Source organism: Polypterus senegalus, chromosome 6, assembly GCF_016835505.1.
Source record: "Polypterus senegalus isolate Bchr_013 chromosome 6, ASM1683550v1, whole genome shotgun sequence".
In the NCBI taxonomy this organism is placed as follows: Eukaryota; Metazoa; Chordata; class Cladistia; order Polypteriformes; family Polypteridae; genus Polypterus; species Polypterus senegalus.
Window position 1 is genome coordinate 73,875,004 of NC_053159.1, and position 19,438 is coordinate 73,894,441.

Below are 19,438 nucleotides of genomic sequence, written 5' to 3' on the forward strand. Positions count from 1 at the left end.
GTTTAATTTCCGGTCCAACCCCATAAATTGTCCATTTACCTATCCTTCTATGAGTTTTGGAAACTATTGACCTGATTTTTGTTGCAGTATACAGGGCTAAAAACACCAAATCTTTATGAGTTTCTGCTTCTTTATTACAGAATCTACATTTTTTTTTTGTTTTATTGTCCATATGTAATAAGTTACATTTATTAAGTGCCTTTCACAAACCCAAGGTCGCTTTACATACAGAGTGAAATAAAAAAAATAAAACACAGATGACAAAAGTTTATAGAAGAGGAAAGTTTTCAGTTGAGATTTAAAACTGCAGGAAGAGAGACTGAGGAAGAGAGTTCCAGAGTTGAGGGGCCATAACACTGAATGACCTGCCTCCCAGGATGGAGAGTCTGGTGCATGGGACAGTAAGGAGATTACTGCTCAAGGACCTGAAAGAGTGACAAGGAGTGTAAGGAGCTAGTAACTGAGTGAGGTAGAGGGGGCAAGGTTATGTAGGGTTGTGAAGGTGAGAAGCAGAATCTTGAATTTAATCCTTGATGGAACAGGTAACTAGTGAAGCTGGGAAAGAACAGGGGAGATGTGAGCAAAACGCTTTGTATGGGTGAGGACTCTGGCTACGGAGTTCTGAATATACTGTAGCTTCTGTATAGATTTTGCAGGGAGGCCAATGAAGAGGAAATTACAGTAATCAATACGAGACATTATGAAACAATGAACCAGAGTTTGAGCATCATTAAAGGACACAAATGGACGGAGGCAGGCAATGTTATGGAGAATATAGAATGAAATTTTGGAAAGAGACCTAATGTGTAGCTCAAAGTTAAGTGACGAATCAAACAAAACACCAAGATTTCTGTCAACAGGAGCAGGTTTGACAAGTGTACCATCAACAGAAATAGAGAAATTGGATGACTTAGAAAGTTGGGATTTTGGACCTACCAGTAACACTTCAGTTTTATTGGCATTAAGTTTGAGAAAGTTATTTTCCATCCATAGCTTAAGATCAGTGATGCAAACAGTGTGTATGCTGGGAGGTGAATCTGTAGGGCAATCTGTACTAAGATATAACTGTATATCGTCTGCATAACCTTGGAAGTTAAGGCCATCTCTGTAAATAATCTGGCCCAAAGGTAGGATATAAAGTAGGAAAAGTAATGGCCCAAGGACTGAACCCTGATGGACACCATGTGACACAGGTGAGGTGGAGGATTTATATCGGTCAAGTGTGACAAACTGTTACCTATTAGAAAGATATGACGAGAGCCACTGAAGGGCTAAGCCAGAGATGCCTACAGCAGAGAGATGTGACAGGACGATTTCATGATTAACAGTGTCAAATGCTGCACTTAAGTCAAGAAGGAGGAGAATATTAAGGAAACTGCAATATGCAGACCGGAGAAGATCATTGACTACTCTGAGAAGAGCTGTCTCAGTGCTGTGCTGTGTACGAAAGCCAGACTGAAAAGGCTCATAGAGTGTATTACCTAGAAGAAAAGCATGAAGTTGTGTAACAACCACGTGTTCCATCACCATAGCCAAAAAAGGAAGATTAGAGATAGGCCTGTAACTGGAGAGAATAGAAGGATCCAGGTTAGGTTTTTTAAGGATTGGGGTAACTGCAGCAGTTTTGAGAGCAGTATGGACAGAACCTGAAATGAAACATGCATTTACCAATGAGGCAATAGGAATACTAATTATGCATGAGCATGTCTTAAGCAGAGAAATGGGGGCAGGATCAAGCAGACAGGAGGAGGAATTAGACTTATTAATAAGTTCAGAGATGGCAAGAGAGTCAACAGGGAAGAAGCAAGTGAGTCTTGATGATCTTTGGGAAATCTGCAAGGCACTAACCATAGTACTGTCATGTTCTCATTGATTTCACCTAGCAATGTTGTCGCAATCAACCACAAAATGCCGGCGCCCATAGAAAGCAAAATAATATTTGAAAAAGAGGTTAAGTGATTTTAACTATAATAAAATTCACGTGAAATGAAAAGTTAATTTCAAATATTTACTCAGGATCCCCAAAAACCTTAATAAATATTTTCCAACAAATGACCATTAAATAATAAAGAAACATAATTCATTCAACACTGTTTATTAGAAAATAAGCCGGATCTTCAGCACAGATCACTTTGAAGAAGTGGCTTTGGGCATGGGAACTATTCAGATATTTTAGAGCACAAAGCTTGAAAATACTGAAAGGACGTATCTCACAATATGTTGTCTTACATGCTTCAAGGCCCACATGCTCGATGCTAGTACCAAGAGATGAAACAAAATCAAAACCAGAAACAAGTTATAACCATGAAAATGAAACCTTTTGCAGCAAAGCCTAATTTTCTTATTGATATCAAAGTCAAACTGGAAATTCAAAAACCAGAAATTTGAGAAAGAAATATGCACTACGTTGTTTTGAGTTTTTTTTATCCAAATCACAAATGAATTGTCACCCTAGTATTTAAGGGGTAGAGCTGATGACGTAAGAAATGAAAGTGAGTCACACACACAGATGCGCACAGTCCGTGTGTGTGTGTCTTCTGGAGAAGTGCGCATGCGCGGGGCCACACAGCACGTGTTCAGTCTCTTCCTGTGCATTCCCTGTGCAGAGACAGACAGACACACACACAGACACAGAGGCGTGCGCTTAAGAGACACACACGCGAGAGACACACACAAAGGGGCAAAAGAGAGAGACACACACACAGGCATGCGCGTGCATTGTTGCAATATTACTTTTCTTGGTTATTAAATTACAGATTTTTCAAATGTCCATTTTTTCCCCTGTGCTTAAAACTCTTAAAAAAGAGTTTTTAGCGAGCAGGTCATAAGGCTATAGCGCAAATTCTTGCAGTGTTAGTTTTCTCTGTTGTTCAAGGTTTTCTTAGTGTTATTCAATGTTTTTACATTTAGTTTACTATTACGCTGTGCTTTCTATGGTGAAATTAACTATATTTGTGCTTAAAAACACATATTACAGCCACATACAAGGTCCCTTGCCATTTAATATAGACTGTTCATACAAATGTTTATGCACTACTGTTCTAGCGCCCGTTATTTTAACGGGCTGAATGTCTAGTTTTTAATAAAACTAATGCAATATGTTGACACCAATAAAAGACTAACCTTATCTACAAGCAGTTCATGCTGTCATATAAGTGGATGTATCTAGTTCAGGGGTGCCCACACTTTTTCGTGTTGAGAGCTACTTTTAAAATGACCAGGTCAAAATGATCTACCTACATTAAAATGCTATATATATATATATATATATATATATATATATATATATATATATATATATATATATATATATATATGAATTTCCCCTTGGGATTAATAAAGTATCTATCATATATATATATATATATATATATATTGTGGAAGCTGGCCCGGATGCAGACAGACGGACATCGCTTTGCACCCAACGCACGTTTATTTACAGGAATATTTACAGTTAGTCACGTGCACACAAACCCCAGTGCCTCAAGCACCGATCCCCCTCAATCCAGGCCTCACAGTCCTTTGTGCCTTTCTGGCCGCCTCCAGTCCTCTCTCCAGCTCCGTCTCTCTTCCACCCGACTTCCACTCTCGACTGAAGGGAGGCGGCCCCTTAAATAGGAACCTGGATGGGCTCCAGCTGCTTCCCGGCACTCCTCCGCAGACACGGCCCAGTGTGGCGGAAGTGCCGGCTGCGCACCCGAAAGCCCTCCGGGTGTCCCCTGTCTTATTCCCCAGGAAGTGTTGGGCTCTAGGGTTGTTCAGGCACCGGGGAGCCGCCTGGCGGTGGCCACAGGTCCCTACAGGGCTGGGCTTCCAAGCCCTTTACCCGTGGCCCTCAGCATAACCAGGGCGGTCGCCCCCTCGCGGTCTGGAGGAGGTACAAGCCCTCCTCCGGTCCTCCTGGGCGTCCCGGCTGGGGATGCCACTATATATATATATATATATATATATATATATATATATATATATATATTGCATAGTCTTACTGTCAAATAATGCAAAGAGTACGCAACACGTGTTTCGCCCTTTACGTTGCGCCATGGCGTGTGGTTCGTTTATTTGACAGCATGTAGATCGGGGTAATTACATTCATGGCATTCGTAGTCTGAATCACAATCTGATTGTATGGGTGCATGTGGGATGACCAGTGTGTTAGAAGGAAAGAAATCTCAGACTGGCCGCCCTGTATTTTTCAATCAAGTGGCAAATGCCATAGGGAGGATATATGATAGACTAACGTTTAAAAAATTTTTTTTTGAGTGCAACGCGATCTACCTGATGAGATATTGATACACTTGTTCTAAACAACGCCCGCGCTTGCCGTTGCTCTGAAACACCGCCATTTCAGCTTTTACTGATACATCCAGTTTCTTGTCATCATTCTGTGATCGCAAGTTTCTTGGCACAGATAATGCGGATGCAACAGACTGACGCATTGCAATTTCAAGTTGCTGTTCAAAGCTGTTGTCCAACAGACGTCAATGAAGTCAGCCCTGTCCCGGCATTCGTAAGCTGCAGAGTGCAGACTCCTCCCAGTCCACTGTACTCTGTCTTAGTCGGAGCCAGGAGACTGACGATTGCTGCTGGTTGACTAAATTAATCTGCAAAACACTACACCGTGGGCCAAAAAAATGTGCAATTTAATTATTTTCAACTATAACTCTGTTATTTCTTGATCGATTTTTACACTTTTACACGCTATATATGCGAGCTTGGCTGTTCCCGGTTTCCCGGGAATTATAGCAGTTTCATTCCTGGGAATGCGGGAGTGAAAAATGTCTGGGAATGTATTCCCTAGCTGGAGCCTACACAGAAATGAAGAGCTGCTTCTTGCAACTGCAGGTGATAAAGAAGACAGTGTTAGCAACAGTGCTTCCATCAACATCCTGGGGCTTTTTGTAAATTATTTACATGTTATTTTCTGGCTCTTTTATTGAGCTGGATATTGTTACAGGGGTTTTCGACACTGAGGAATCTGATTAAATTGTTTTCAGTTCAGTTGTTCATTCTAAAGTTCATAAATTTCGATTTGGACCATTTTCCACCGTAACTTTATTTTTTGTTTAGCTGCAATAAATTGCCAGGTTTTGCCCAGTAAGGGGTGTGGCTTTAGAAGTCATGAGCCTGTCAGTCATTACTCATCAGAATAAAAGGGTCATTCTAGGTTTGCTTCCTTATTCAACTACTCGGACACTAAAAACCCTCCTTAATTTCATTAATTCATGTTTGATTTTTACTTTTAGGTTGTTGTTCTCATGGTTCAGACCCTTACTGCATTTATACTTTCTCTTTATGTCTTTTCTTATAGCCATTCTGATTTCCTCTTGCACTATGGGCAGAATGGACATCTGTTGTCATGGGATGGTATTGCTTACCTCAGGAAGGTGATTTCCAGGTGCACATGCATGACCCACTCTAAATTAGCAGGTGCTTTGTATCCATTACTGCCACAAAGTCATTGCTTCCCCTGTACACCTAAATTGAGTTAAGCATACGTGAAAATGGGTGGCAACTTCAAATTATTGATACTGTATCAATAAAATTGTGACACTTGAGATTATTAGTTATTTGTTTTGATTTTATAAGGATTGAATAACATACGGTTTATTTTCTGATGGACTGGACAGTAATCTTCATTGATGAAATTGAGAAAATAAATTCACATGCATATTTTAAAAATCCACTATGGTACACGTTTCTATACAAACAGCGATTTTTATTTATGAAAAAATCTTAAAACTCATAGATGGTTTTCAGGCAGTGCTTTTTTAATCCTGATATCATGGTAGTTCATGTTGCCCCCTTGTAGTTTGAACAGGTTTTTGCCAATAACTGCCTCCCACAGCTCAAAGCTCAGGCTATTTGAAAAGATTAGCTAAGCTAAAGCAATTTTAAATTGCTCACCACTGGATTCTTTACAACATCTAATACTCCAGTTGCACCTCATATGCAGTGTTTGGTAGAAACAGATGATGATTCACAGCAAGCCCTGAGCAAGTATAATCAGTATTGAGGTTATTTTAGTTTCATTTTTTTAAGTAGTTTTATTTCTATACTGTATTCACCTGTCATTTCATTTTAAGTTTAGTTTAATGGGCTTTTGAGTATTTAAAGTTCACCTTTAATTTTTGATGACATACCTGAATTACATTTTATTTTTGGTTCAGTTTTTGTTTTGGCTATCCAATGAATGTTAAAGAATGCACGGTGCGCCAAAATAGAAAGGGGATGTCAAAAGAATCAGAAATCTCATAAATAATTCACAAAGGCTCTTTTTGTGCAGGCCATCTCTGTAGACAGATATCTTTTGAAAGTTTTAATGTGTCATTTGTGTTGTAGCTGTGCCCATCTGTTCAAGGATCTGTTTACCTGGGAAGCACTTTGTACTTTACTTTTTGGATCAAACACTTGACAGTATGAAAGGAGATACTTCACACAGCCTCCTAGACATTGAGGCGCATCAGCACACTTTGTGTCTTTATGTGGTCAATCAACTGAGGCGGCCAGACTACAGCTTACTGCAGACAAGAAGAGGAAGACTGTTAAACCATAACCTGTCATTTTACCTTCTTTGGCAGGTGTGTGTGTTTTGTTTGACACATCACGGTCCTCAAATTCTTTATAAATTTATTTATGATAAGAGTTTAAGATTTTCTTAAATTTATTGGGTTGTTTCCCTTTAATTGAGCTTCCCAAACCTAGCCACCAACATTTCACACTTGTCGATATTACTGTCAGTCTGTTACTCAAAAGAACTCCTAAATATGACCATTCCATTTATGTCCAATGGGTTGGTTTCATAGTCGTATTGTGTGTAGCAGGGACAGTCAACCGCTGGCTAACAATAATTAGTTTATTTAAAGGAATATTTAATCCAAAATGTTTTTATATCTCACCTCATGTAGTTTGCAGGGGAAAATTCTTAATTTCACGCTTTCAGATAAAATGGAAATAAAAATGTTTGTAATAGAACAGAAGTGTATGATGAACAACACTAAACATCAGCAAACAATTATCAAGATGTCAATGAAAAAAATCTCACATTACTCATGTCTTGAAATTCACAATTAAAAAACAGTAACAGCACATGTTTTCCTGCCCATATTTTATTTTTGCAGTTTGTTTCAAGTATGCAGTTTTAATTTCACTTCTGTTTTCATTTTGATTTTAACTAACAAAATGCTTTCTTAGGCATTTCAGTTACAGTTTTCATTAACATTAACTTTGATCAATAAAATAAATCTTAATATACACTGTAAAGAGTAAACTGATTATTGTGCTACAAAAAGAGTTAGGGTTTCAGGTGAGTAAACCCTGTTTAATGCAGTTAGTAGTCAAGTCAGTTTGAATAAACAAATATGTGTTATGTGTCAACCTTCGTGTGTTATGATTTGAGCTACCTCCAAGACAAAACACGTGTGAATCAAAATCAGAGCAGAGGCTCACCTGACTGAGGCTTCACCCTGGCTTGAATTGGAGGAGGTACAAAAATGGGGAACTGGCAAAGCAACTCTATATGTTAAAAAAAAATATGACTTAACCCCTAAAAGAGTAGAGATAACCATAAATCTGTGGCTTGCATTTGCAGAGCAGATGAAGAATCTTTCATTAGTCACAGATTCATTTTTCACAAAACGGAAAAAAACAAAGAAAAGCTCAAAAGAGCAGAAATAGGCACAACAGAGTTTGCAATCCTAAGCAAACGAGTCCCCAAACTGGAATCCAAAAATCAGAATCCTTTGAATCAGTTTTTCTCAACCAGTGGGATATGGGCTGCTATTGTTTATAATAATAGTGGGTTGCAGGGGGTTGTTGCTCTAAATCTCACGCTCATCCCCTAACACTCTCATGATTGCACTTTTCATAGGTCACAAAGGCACTTACATGGAACAAGTGTGCCATTACATCAGAAAGGTTCAGAAGCACTGCTTTAAACAGAGCCCAATAAATTAAGAAAAACAGAACATCCAACAAAGAAAATGCAATACTCACAGAAACTCCTATAAACAAGTGATTTCCTTCTCCTGAGCATTCTCAGCTCGCTTGTAAACACATAATAAACTCAGGAGTAGTAACATGAGGGTGGCTACATTTCCTGGGGGCACCATCCGCAAAAAACAAGAAATAGTAGAAAATTTAAAAAGAAAGAACATAGTTATACACATAATAGAAAAAAAATAAAAATGTGTCCCTTAGTACCTCAAACACAGCAAACATAGCAATAAAATACATAAATACAGTAAACTCTATAACAAAATGCAGAGATATACCTGTGTATTTCAGGGCTGCTCAGAGTGGCCCAAATTACAATGACTTCCTGGAAATGACTGGTTTTATGGAAGCTAGGGTGAAAGAGGTAAAGTCTTGGGAAGTATGATGTGACAGCAATCTTTGTTTGGGTCTTCCACAGCCCTAGGGACGGAAATGGAAACTGCTGTTATAACAGGTCTAGTCCCCTTGTGTTCTTTTAAATCCTTCTCCATAAGGTGCTATCAATGCACTCATGATTGGTAACACTTAGGAGACTTTTTTTTTTATAAGGACTTTGCATTCATTTTTAAAATTATTGTTTAAGATCACAAATGTGGACCATAACAGCAGAGCATGGATTAGTGCTCCAGTATACTGGGTCTGCATATTTGCCTGCTAACTGTTTGTGTTTAGGTGACATGTCTTAGTGAGTTTGCTCCAGAGGACTCCTCATAACCCCAAAATGACTATTATTTAGCCTGCTATGTGGGATCTCTGAGTGGGGATGTCCTGTCTGGTTTTAACTCCTGTGGTTAGATAGATAGATAGATAGATAGATAGATAGATAGATAGATAGATAGATAGATAGATAGATAGATAGATAGATAGATAGATAGATAGATAGATTGCAGGCAAAATTATTTGTACACTGTGAAAAAAATGGTTAAAAACGGAAATGAAATTGAGAATATTGAAGAAAAAACTTTAAAAACTGCCTAAAATGTTACAATTACATTCTGTAATACATTCTGGGAACAATAAATTTGACATTCCCAGCAATTTGCAGTTGTGTAAACTTAAATGGTCCAGTTACACGATTATCAAACCCAGTCAGTAATTCTATAAGTAAATTATGTAACTATAAGTTACATAATGTGACATCACCTTTATGAGTCCTAAAATCTCTAGTAAAGAGGTATGCCTACAACAGACATCTGAAAATCAGTAGACTGGGAGATCAGAAGACCATTGGAAACTCATTTAATGGCTTGAGAGTGAAAACCAAGAAGCACTCCTGGTGAGAGGAGGGACAGTCGACAGACAGGTCAAGCAGAATATACTCTTCTGGTGAAGATGAATGGAGACCCATAGGCTGGAGGGATTGACTAGGAAGAGAGCCATGCAGGGACTTGTGGGTCTAGTCAGGAGTTTCAAACTGGATTCTTTCGGCATCCGGAAATCAGTGTAGACAGCCAAAAAGAGGGTAGTGTGGATGAAATGATTAAAAAGATCACATCATTGGAGCATCTGCATTCTGGAGGAACTGGAGAACTGTGTCAAATATTTCAAACATGCACTTCAATTTAAATGTTTAAAGTCTAAATATTTTCAATTGTAATGGACATTTGTCATTTTTTCAGCCTCTAATATATATCATAGAGTGCTAGATTCCTAGTAAAGGATCGAAAAACAAAAATGACACCATATTTACAATCACTGACCTTAAAATAGTCTAAAATGGCACCCCTGATGCTTATGTTTGAAATTTGTTATTTTTAACCTTCTGGGAGTATACTAGGACAACTGGATAGGAATCAAACATCAAGAATATTATCAAATATGTGATCAGCAACCTTTAAAATAATATAAAACAACACTCTACCTGTCTATATTGCTGTTCCCCATTTTTTCAAAGTTTGGTGAAATGGAGGAACCTTGACCCCTCATATCCCATTAATGGGGTGTATCCCTGGGGTTGGTTAATGTGACCTATACAACTTTACATCCTTCTGATAATTTTAACTGGAGGTACCTACTAGTTTACTCTTTATTATAAGGGTGTAATTTCCTGCACAAAATATGGTCCAAACATGTCATATAAGTGTTTTTCAAGCCCAGCGGGCCAAAAATAAGGAGGATCCCCAGAAAGCTTGTATAACTAGACATGAGTTGAGTTGAGTTGAACAGTATAACATATGTGGGGATTTTCTTGTACTGGTGAGTCAGTGATACTTGAGGCTATGTGCTTTGGAACTTATTGGAAGTTGTTGTGGTTTGGAACTCCAAGTTCATTATATAGTATTTTGACCTGGGGCCTCATGCATAACGCCGAGCGTACAATTCACACTAAAACATGGCCTACGTACACACAGAAAAATCCAGATGCATAAATTTGTGAGAACGGCAACTTCCACATTTTTCCGCTACATAAATCCCGCTCAGCGTGAAATGTAACTCACATGCACATGCCTGTTGCCCCACCCCAACTCCTCCCAGAATTATGCCTCTTTGAATATGCAAATCAATATAATTAGCCCTTAAGCTCAGCGTTCTGTGAAAAGGCAATGGCAAAACCACAGGGGAAAACAGAAGAATGGGGAAAACAGAAGAATTTCAGCGAATACCATGTGGAGGCAATGAAAAACTTAATATTTGGTGGTTTAAACAGTGGTATAAACAACAAAAGGAAGTTGATCGAATGACATAGAGTGTCGGAGGAACTTGAAAGCTCAAGTTCCCAAAGTCGCACAGTGCCCGAAGTAAAAAAGAAGCTGTCAGATATCAAAGTCACTGTGAAAAGGCAAGTCGTAGACCACCGTTTGAGTGTCATATGAAAGCTTATTAGGGTACAGAGAAAAAAAAAAAATAGGGAAAAGATCAAAATGTCAACTTTAATCTCAAAATTCCACTTTAATCACGTAGTTTATTTTGTCATTTAAGTAGAACATCATAAACGTCATCATAAAATCGATTAATTTACTAGTTTCTCAAATAACATCATAACTAAAGTAGCACTTTAAATGCTTTGTTTTGTATGTGTTCTTCTATGTGCTCTATGTGTGTGAATCACTACATGCTTCTTAAACAGGCTTTCTCTTCCTCCAACAGGACACAGAATCCATTATATTCATGATATTACAGTTCTCTGAATAATTAAAATACTGAGATGTATACTTGATATTTTCACGATGATAGGAATTAAAGCATGTTATTAAACATTTGAACACGATTGTGCAGTGATAGTGAAGAACTGTCCCCTGTCCAGAGATTGATTGACTTTCGATGAAATAATGCATTGCAGTAGTACTGTCTCTTTCAAATGTACTAACCTCCAATTCCTGCCCTTCCTTTTCTTTCTCCAAGTAACCAATCGCCACACAATCAGCTCTGTGATAGATGTTAAGCCATCTGTAAGCTTACAACACTGATTCGTCAAAACTTTTAAGGAACATTAAAATATCTCCGTGTTGCACCAGACCCAGCAAGAATACAGCGTGATGCAGGAACAATTCCTGAACTACCTACCGTTGTCCACCGTGTCCTCACATGTTTAATTATTAACAATATAGTTTATTTAAATGATGTTAACATTTTATCTGTATAATGTAATAAACATATTTTGCTGCATTTCATCTTAAAAAAGATATCGTCATCATATGGAAATACGCGCTTTATGAAGTGTCTCAGGTTGTGCAATATTATAACTGTGGTGCAAGTTTACAGTGAGTTAAATGTAATAAGTACAAACAGTTCTACAAGGAGCATTTGATGGAGAGCATCTATGGTTCATGGGATAAAACTGTTTCTGAATCGCGATGTCCCTACAGGAAAGGCTGTATGGGAGCAGTTCAATAGACAGCATGGTTAAGGCAGCGTGTGCTTCATGCTGTATGCCGATAATTCTCTTTCCTATCAGCTGCTTTAGAGCTGTGATTCCACACTCAGATACAGTGGGTTAAATACTCTGAGTGATGCATTGAGAGGAACCAAACGAAAGCAGCTATGGAATTTGGAATAGTTTGGCTATTCCATGGACCATTATATTATTACAGGTTAATTACAATAAGATGCCTTAAACTAATAAACAGTATGCAGTTAATTTCAGTATATTTGATAAAGTTGCGTCAGGAATGTGGATCTAAAAAAGAAAGGGAAACCACACTTGAACAAAAACACTGCTTTGATGCTGGGTGCCACGAGTTTGCAAAACCGAGCGGAGAACTTGCATACGCCAAGCATTTAGCTGACATGAAAATGTGCATGGCTTTATGCCAAGTTTAGGTTTTATACATCGTGATCTGAGAGTGGAAACGGGACTACGCAACATTTTTGCACGAATGCACCGCTTATACATGAGGCCCCTGGACTTTAGGATTTTGTTTTGATTACCTTTACAGTTTTTTACCAATTTTTGCCTGCATTAGAGTAAAAAAAGAGTATTCTTTTTTCTTACTCTTCATGTCCTGGATGCCCTTTTGCATTATCCATTTAAGGACATCCATTCTCAATCTGAGGATCTAAGGATGGGCTGAGGACAGACCTTCTTGTAAGGTTAACACTTGCCTTTGTTTATTGAGCTGCCCAGTCACACTGTCACATTATTAGTTACAAATAAACTGAAGGGGAAGAAGCCCATGTAGAAAATGGATGGATGAATGATATACTTAAAAAAGAATAATCTGGCCAATCAAAAATGTGTTTGATTCTGCAAGTGGCTTCCGATACTGTTGGCTTTAGATAAAAGTCAGGATTTCTTCCAGTTTCGTATGTGGTAGGCTTAATCCAGCTGACACACTGTCTAATTCTTGGTTGTAAACTGTTTTCCCTTAAGAAATGTGGAAAGCATAACGTTTGAGTCAGAAGTCAACATTTTGCTTGGTTTACTGTCAGAATCATTGGATCGTCTAAATACAGATATTTTGTGACATATCCATTAGCCATAAGTTTTCGGAGGATAAGCATATTGAGGCCATAAGGGCAACAGAACACGCCAGTATTAATGAGAGTTTGGCTTATCTCGAGGATTCCAGCCATTTACCACGATCAGAGCTTCTACTGCTCTCTCACCCAGTGTTTTTAGGGCAAACTTAGAAAAGCAAGCCAAATGATAAGACAGCACACCTCAAAAAGGCCCATGTCAGATTCAATTACCTTTGCTTCTGTATGCCTTTTACATACAAATTTCAATTTCTATAGCAGAAATGAAAAAATAGCCCATTGCTGAGAGTGCTCATATTGTTAAGTGCAGAAACGATCCAGCTTCCTACAAAAATCAGCTGCAGGATATCTTGTTCCCAGGAGGCAGCGCTTGTTCCAATCGGCTTTCTGCTGCCGAACATTAAACAGGACAGGTTATCTGGACTGCAGAATCACTCGCCTCTAAAAATAGCTGCAACATGACGGCACGCAGTTTCAAGATGAAACAGGATTTGGTCTCACTTAGTCAGAAAAGGAAAAAAAAAATGACCTTGTGCTCCAGGAGAATTAGTGCAGCCAGAAAATGCTTTGAGACAGTCGCTGCAAAAGAGGTGAACCATCAGAGAGCCGAGTGGGAGTACACAGCCATTGCTGCTCGAGTGGGCTTTAGTCCACTCCTACTACAATTTGGATTTAACCCTTGGACGCTCTTCCTTGTTCCTGACAAATGACTCAGGTCTCGTGGGGGATGTACCAAAGCAGGAGAGCCTTGCAATGTTCATTTGATTACTTAACAGGTCTTTTGTTTTAATGTTTAACTATTGCTTGATTATTATTTTCAGTTTTATTAAATGTTTCTTTTATTATTTTTTTGTTTTTTTCTTTCTTGTAAGCCGCTCAATTTGCTTACATTTCAATATGTCGTATGAAAGAATAACACATTTTTAATAACATGGTGACAAACTGCCAGTCTCTGCCCGGAAAAAAATGAGAAGTCTTAATGGCTGCCAGGGACCCGCTCTGGAGCACAAATGTATACCCATTCAGTAATTCACCAAATGTGCTTTCTCCATCATTGGTCTGTAGCAACTTTGAGCTAAATGCAGATGACACACCAAGTCAAAGCATGTTGAACTCTGGTCCCTGGAACTCTCAGTGATAACCATTGAGCCACTATGGGATAACCAAGGAAAACCTGACCTACTTTTAAGGATGCAGGGGACCCTCTGACATACATATTTTGATGAGTGACTTGTTTTGTTTCATATTATTTTCAAAATAAATACGATGTTACATTTTAATCTTAACCACTGCTTTTGTGTCTTCAGTAAAGCAGTTTCTTTTCTTAGTGCCCACTGTATTTATGTTTTCAAATGGAAGGGATTTCTTTTGCCTTGTTAATCCCAGTGGAGGAGGCAGCTACTATTTTGTCTTTATCCTTCTCATAAACTGCAACCCATTGTGAACTTTTCTGGGATTTTTTAAATTTTACTTGTTGACATGTTGATTTTTTTTTCCAAGGATTTGAATCTAATAGTTTCACTGTTTTCTTGTTTTTCGGCTAATTATTTTTCTTTCATCCACATGTTTTATACTTGCCATGATCTTGTTTTTTTTTTTTTAGTTAGCACGACCATATTGTGTATTTGTTGGCATGACACATTCGCCTTCGTTTGGGGTTATGGCTTCGGAAGATGAAACACATGAAGTCATCAAGTTATTCAGATGAATGTTGGAGAACTTGCTGATCCAGTCTGAATATAAAGTTGGAGGCGGTTCCATAATATTGAGGTGAGATATCCACCCACAAACTACAAGGAACATGACAGAACCAAAATATACATATCGAAATTAAATAATAACTATGAGAGGTGATTAAAATGTAATGAGACTGTCCCTGTTTCTCTTTCAGGAAGGTAGACATGGGAATGCTGTGTAGCATACATCGACATGTGTGAACCAGCAGTTGGACTGCAGGATTCTTCAGCATTTTGTCACAGCAAGTGCAAGCACCTCGTATGTGTCATCATGGCGGACAAAGAAGACATTAATGTGAGAGTACAGTAGAGGTGTGTAATTAAATTTTGTGTTAGGCTTGAGAAGAGTGGTAATGAAACTTTTGAAATGTTATGGCAAGAATACGGTGAAGAATATGGCACATAATCAGAGAAAGAAGCCTGAGCTTGTTACAGTCTAGTCAGTCTATTGCTTGTATTGTATGTGAAGATAGCTAGCTAGCTACTCAGATGTAAGAGGTACACAAAGTTCTGTTACATCTCCAAGCTTCTAAGACAGGAACGGCTCCCCATAACATGTTTAGCCAACATATTTTTGTGTTTCAAGCCTGTGTAACAGAATGTCATGATCATTTACATCAAAACCTCCTACAACAGAAGAACCAATTTGTATTATGTACGGATTTTTCAAGATACAATGTTAACTGTTTACAGAGATTTTTTTTTACCATTGGTGGCCGGGCAGGTTAAGTGACTTGTTCAGGGTCACACAGGAAGGCACAGGTCAGAACCAGAACCAACAGCCTTGGGGTTCAAAGTCCAGTGCTTTACACACTACACAATACTGCATACTCTACTTCAGTTAAGTCAGGCAAACTTAAGCTGAAATGTATAATAAAGGCTGTGTTATGTAAGCTAAGAGAATGCAATTTTTTAAGGGTTTTAGAAAAAATGGTAAATCTGCTGATAATTCCTAGGAAAATTTGTATGCAAACCCTTTAGTTTAGTAAAGGCCAAAAATGGTCACTTTGAATTAACTGAGAATAATATTTGTATTAACTGTGTTCAGTATAAGCTGTACAACTACTGTAAAATCTTAAACAATTGAATTGAAAGTAGGTGTAGGTGGCTGTTTTCAAGTTTAAAATAAATTAGATTATTTCTTGTTTTGTCATTCACTTAAATTTGCTAGGATGGTACTGCTATCATGTAGCTTAGATCTGCAAACCCATGCAGTTTTGTTTATTATACTGTATATTGCTGGCCATGTTACCTGTCAAAGACAGGTAATAGAATGAATTTAAAAGTATTTGATATCTCTTCCCCTACATGTGCATTCAGCACCTTTCCTCAATATTCTCATGTGTCTGAAGCTCTCTTGCTCAGCTCTACCTCTCTCAAACGTGTTCCCATAAAGCCTGCTTCTCAGATTCTGTGATTTCAAGGTGCCTTGTTCTTTTATACTTCCCATCTTTGAAGGCCTCCTTTACCTTTACTCCTCCTTGTGTGTCTCACACTTACTCGTCTTCATTCTATCACATCACCAAAGCCAAACTGACCAATATGGCTGCTCATAAAGATCAGAGACACACACACAGACCTTAATGTTTTATTATATAGAAACTGATAAACTTGTTAAGGTTTATTTTAGGTTCATTAGCTCATAACTTCAGTGTACTTATCAACATGCAGCATTTTGCCACTCTCCAGCATCATGATTAGTAAGAACTACAGTACATTATCTTGAAACTTCTGTGGAATGTACAACTGAAGCCTGAGTTTATCCCATCCTGAATTTCTGAGATCATCAAGAATTTATTAAACTTCTCTGTGCAAAGCGTATCAGGCAGTGGTATTTGTATTTTATCAGAGAAATCAATCTTTTTTACACTTGACGTTGTCACACACAGGTGTCTTAGAACCACCGCCTCCTCCACAGCCAAGAAAAAACACCCAAGAAGGAAGACTAACGCTATCCCTGTCCATTCAGGTCTCCACCATAAAAAAGCAGCCTTTCCAAAATGGTGGCATCAGATGCTATACTGACTACAGCAGAGGACAGAGCTCCTACTGCCAATATATATGTGTTCTGGTGATGATAATTCTCCGCCGCTCCAGGGGTTAGAACTCTTCAATAAACTCTTCTCTCTCACTCTCTCTGCAGACTGGAATATTGCTGTCTATCTGGGCCCGACCCACCTGCCTCTCCCAGAAACAGTTTTAACCAGAAGAACCACCATCTTTGGTAGTCATATCCAGACTAGCATCTAAAAAGATGCAAAGTAACGCTTTGATCAGCATTTTATTTCTCTTTTTAAGACAGTTAAACAGGGGTTGCTTATGAGTGCCCCAAAACTTCTCATTATCTTTACTTTTTTATTACAACATAAATTGTATATATATTAATCGTGATTAAAATTGTAATATATATAATATAGTTGTACAATGTATATGGGCTGTCAAATGAGTAAAAGTTTTATTTGGAATTCATCGCAAAATGTAAAAAAAAAAATCACTTTTAACCAAAGTAGTTCAGCAATGTCCAGTAGTCTCCTGTGAACGTGACTTCTGTACAACTTCTTAGCTGCTCAAACTGCAAAGACTTGTGCCCTCCATATAAATCCTTGATACATGACACTATTGTCCCATATGAAGGTAATGTGTAAGAATTGTCAGACCTTGGTGAAGGCCCTACATCTTCATTGATTTTTATAGTTTTGTAGTCTGATGCAAACCATTTCGCAATGAATAGCTGTGAATGCTTTTAATTTTGTTTCATCCACGGACATAAGTCGAGTTGTATTATTGATGGATTGTGGTCTGCTGCAGATTTTGCTACCTAACATTTGACTTTTTAACTGTACCATCATACATGATTAAGGATGCTGTACTTATTTGATATTTAAATTTGCCTCCACTAAGTTTACAACTATCAATAGTTTTGACCTTTGAACTGCACCTGTTAATCAAAGCAAATGCTTAACTGCAGCAGACTATTTGCAGGTATGTGATTAAATATCACACAGTAACTCTGGGCCAGGGATTTCCAGCCTTTTTTCTTGGAGTTGCACCTCCAGGAACTGAAATATTTTGAAGTATCTCAAGTTTTTTTCAGTCTTAAATTGTTAACTACTGAACCCTTACTAGACACAACTAAAAGTGAGATTTCTTAACCCTACCCTGCTCCTAATACAACGCTTAGGGATATTAACAAGCAAATACAGAGACAGTTGTGTGGTTGTGAAGAAAAATATGAAAGCGAAGAGGGTAGTGATGAAAGCCAGCAAAAAGACCTGCAATTGAAAAGATGGTGAAGGTCTGAAGGGAAATTCACCACAAAATGTCTAATAATGTAGCCAGAAGAAAGTAAGACTGTGTATTGGGAGAAGGAAATACTGAAGGGAAATAACAGACAAAGACAAGAGCAATCAAGGAAGAGGAGTTAAAGAAGTCAAGCAACATATTGTTTGTTTGGCAATGAGCACCTCCCAAATAAAAAAGGAAACGATGGACTGGAGGAGACCAGAAGAATAAAGCACAAGCAGAAAAATGAGCGAAAATAAAATTACCAACAACATCAGAGTCAGAAAGACATCAAGGGAATAGTCCAAAATTTTACAAACCCCGAAAACATCAGTGGCAGTTTACAAGTTGGTTTACATAGACAGAAGACACACTGAGTGAATGCGATTTTAAAGAACAAACATTGTAAAAAAAAGAAATGGTATTAAAAGGAGTTAAAAATTCAGGATCCTTGATGGAAGAAGGCAGGAGAAGAACAGAGGATAAAGAAAGAATGGACATAATTATACCAGGTAAAGTAAATAATGAAAATTTCTACCATATTGTTACAAGCTTAGAACTATAATAAGGGAGAGGAGCGATTTTCTCCTTCCTTGCTGATATTAAAACCAACAGGGGCCGATTGTCAGAAGCAGGGAAAGAGTCATGTTTTTCTTTTGTGGTATGAATCAGTAGAGAAATGCTGGGTGGCAGAATTAACCAAGTGTTGATTAATGCCAGATGTATAAGATTTACCACACTGTGAAAACTGCAAAACAGAGAAATGAATAAACCTATTTCTTCTATTATTGTAATATCTGCCCGATTTTCCCAATCCTTTTGTAATGTTGGTGATGAAAATGATAATATTTTGCAATAATAAAGAGACAGGCAGAATTTCTGCACTTCACCCCCAAAATGACCTGAAGCATAACTGAATATGAATCCTAACAGTTAGCATTTTGGATAAAGAATGGAACTCGGACAATGACAGGATGCACTCCTATTCAAGATCTGCAAAGCATGGTGTAATTTACCTATAAATGATATACCTCCTGCATTGATCATAACTTGGGTTATTTGAAGTGTTCCTAAGACAACACCCTATACGTCACACACCAGCCTTGCTTGATCATAAGTTTTAAGATTGTCACACATCTCAACCACATTGGCAAAATGGTCATAATTTACATTTCAGGCAGCATTAGAACCACAATGGCTCCTAATCACCTTACAGCAGCATTCTGAGTACAATATGACATGATAATGTTGTACAAAACACCACACTGCTCTCAACGTCTTACTTAAGTGGTTAGATCCTAATTCATAGATTATAACACTATAGGAAAAGGAGATCCTGTTCTATTTAAAATGAGAAACAGTTAAATATTCTATCCATGACACTATGCAAAGTTTCTTTGCACTTTACCAAGAATGTATTAGCTTTAATGTTAATTAATCACACTGGTCCTCTGGCAACCTTTTAGATGCTTTGCTGTCTCTAAGAGACTTCTTCATATCGGCTTATCTGA

The 19,438-nt window shown here is 38.0% G+C and overlaps 1 long non-coding RNA gene across 1 annotated transcript; it reads left to right on the plus strand.

The window, feature by feature from the left end:
- Positions 1-13,582: 13,582 nt before the first annotated feature.
- Positions 13,583-16,970, plus strand: LOC120530560. The gene is made up of 4 exons (XR_005633987.1): positions 13,583-13,685; positions 14,513-14,679; positions 14,801-14,957; positions 16,789-16,970. It is a non-coding gene; the product is annotated as an uncharacterized LOC120530560 (long non-coding RNA).
- Positions 16,971-19,438: the final 2,468 nt, after the last annotated feature.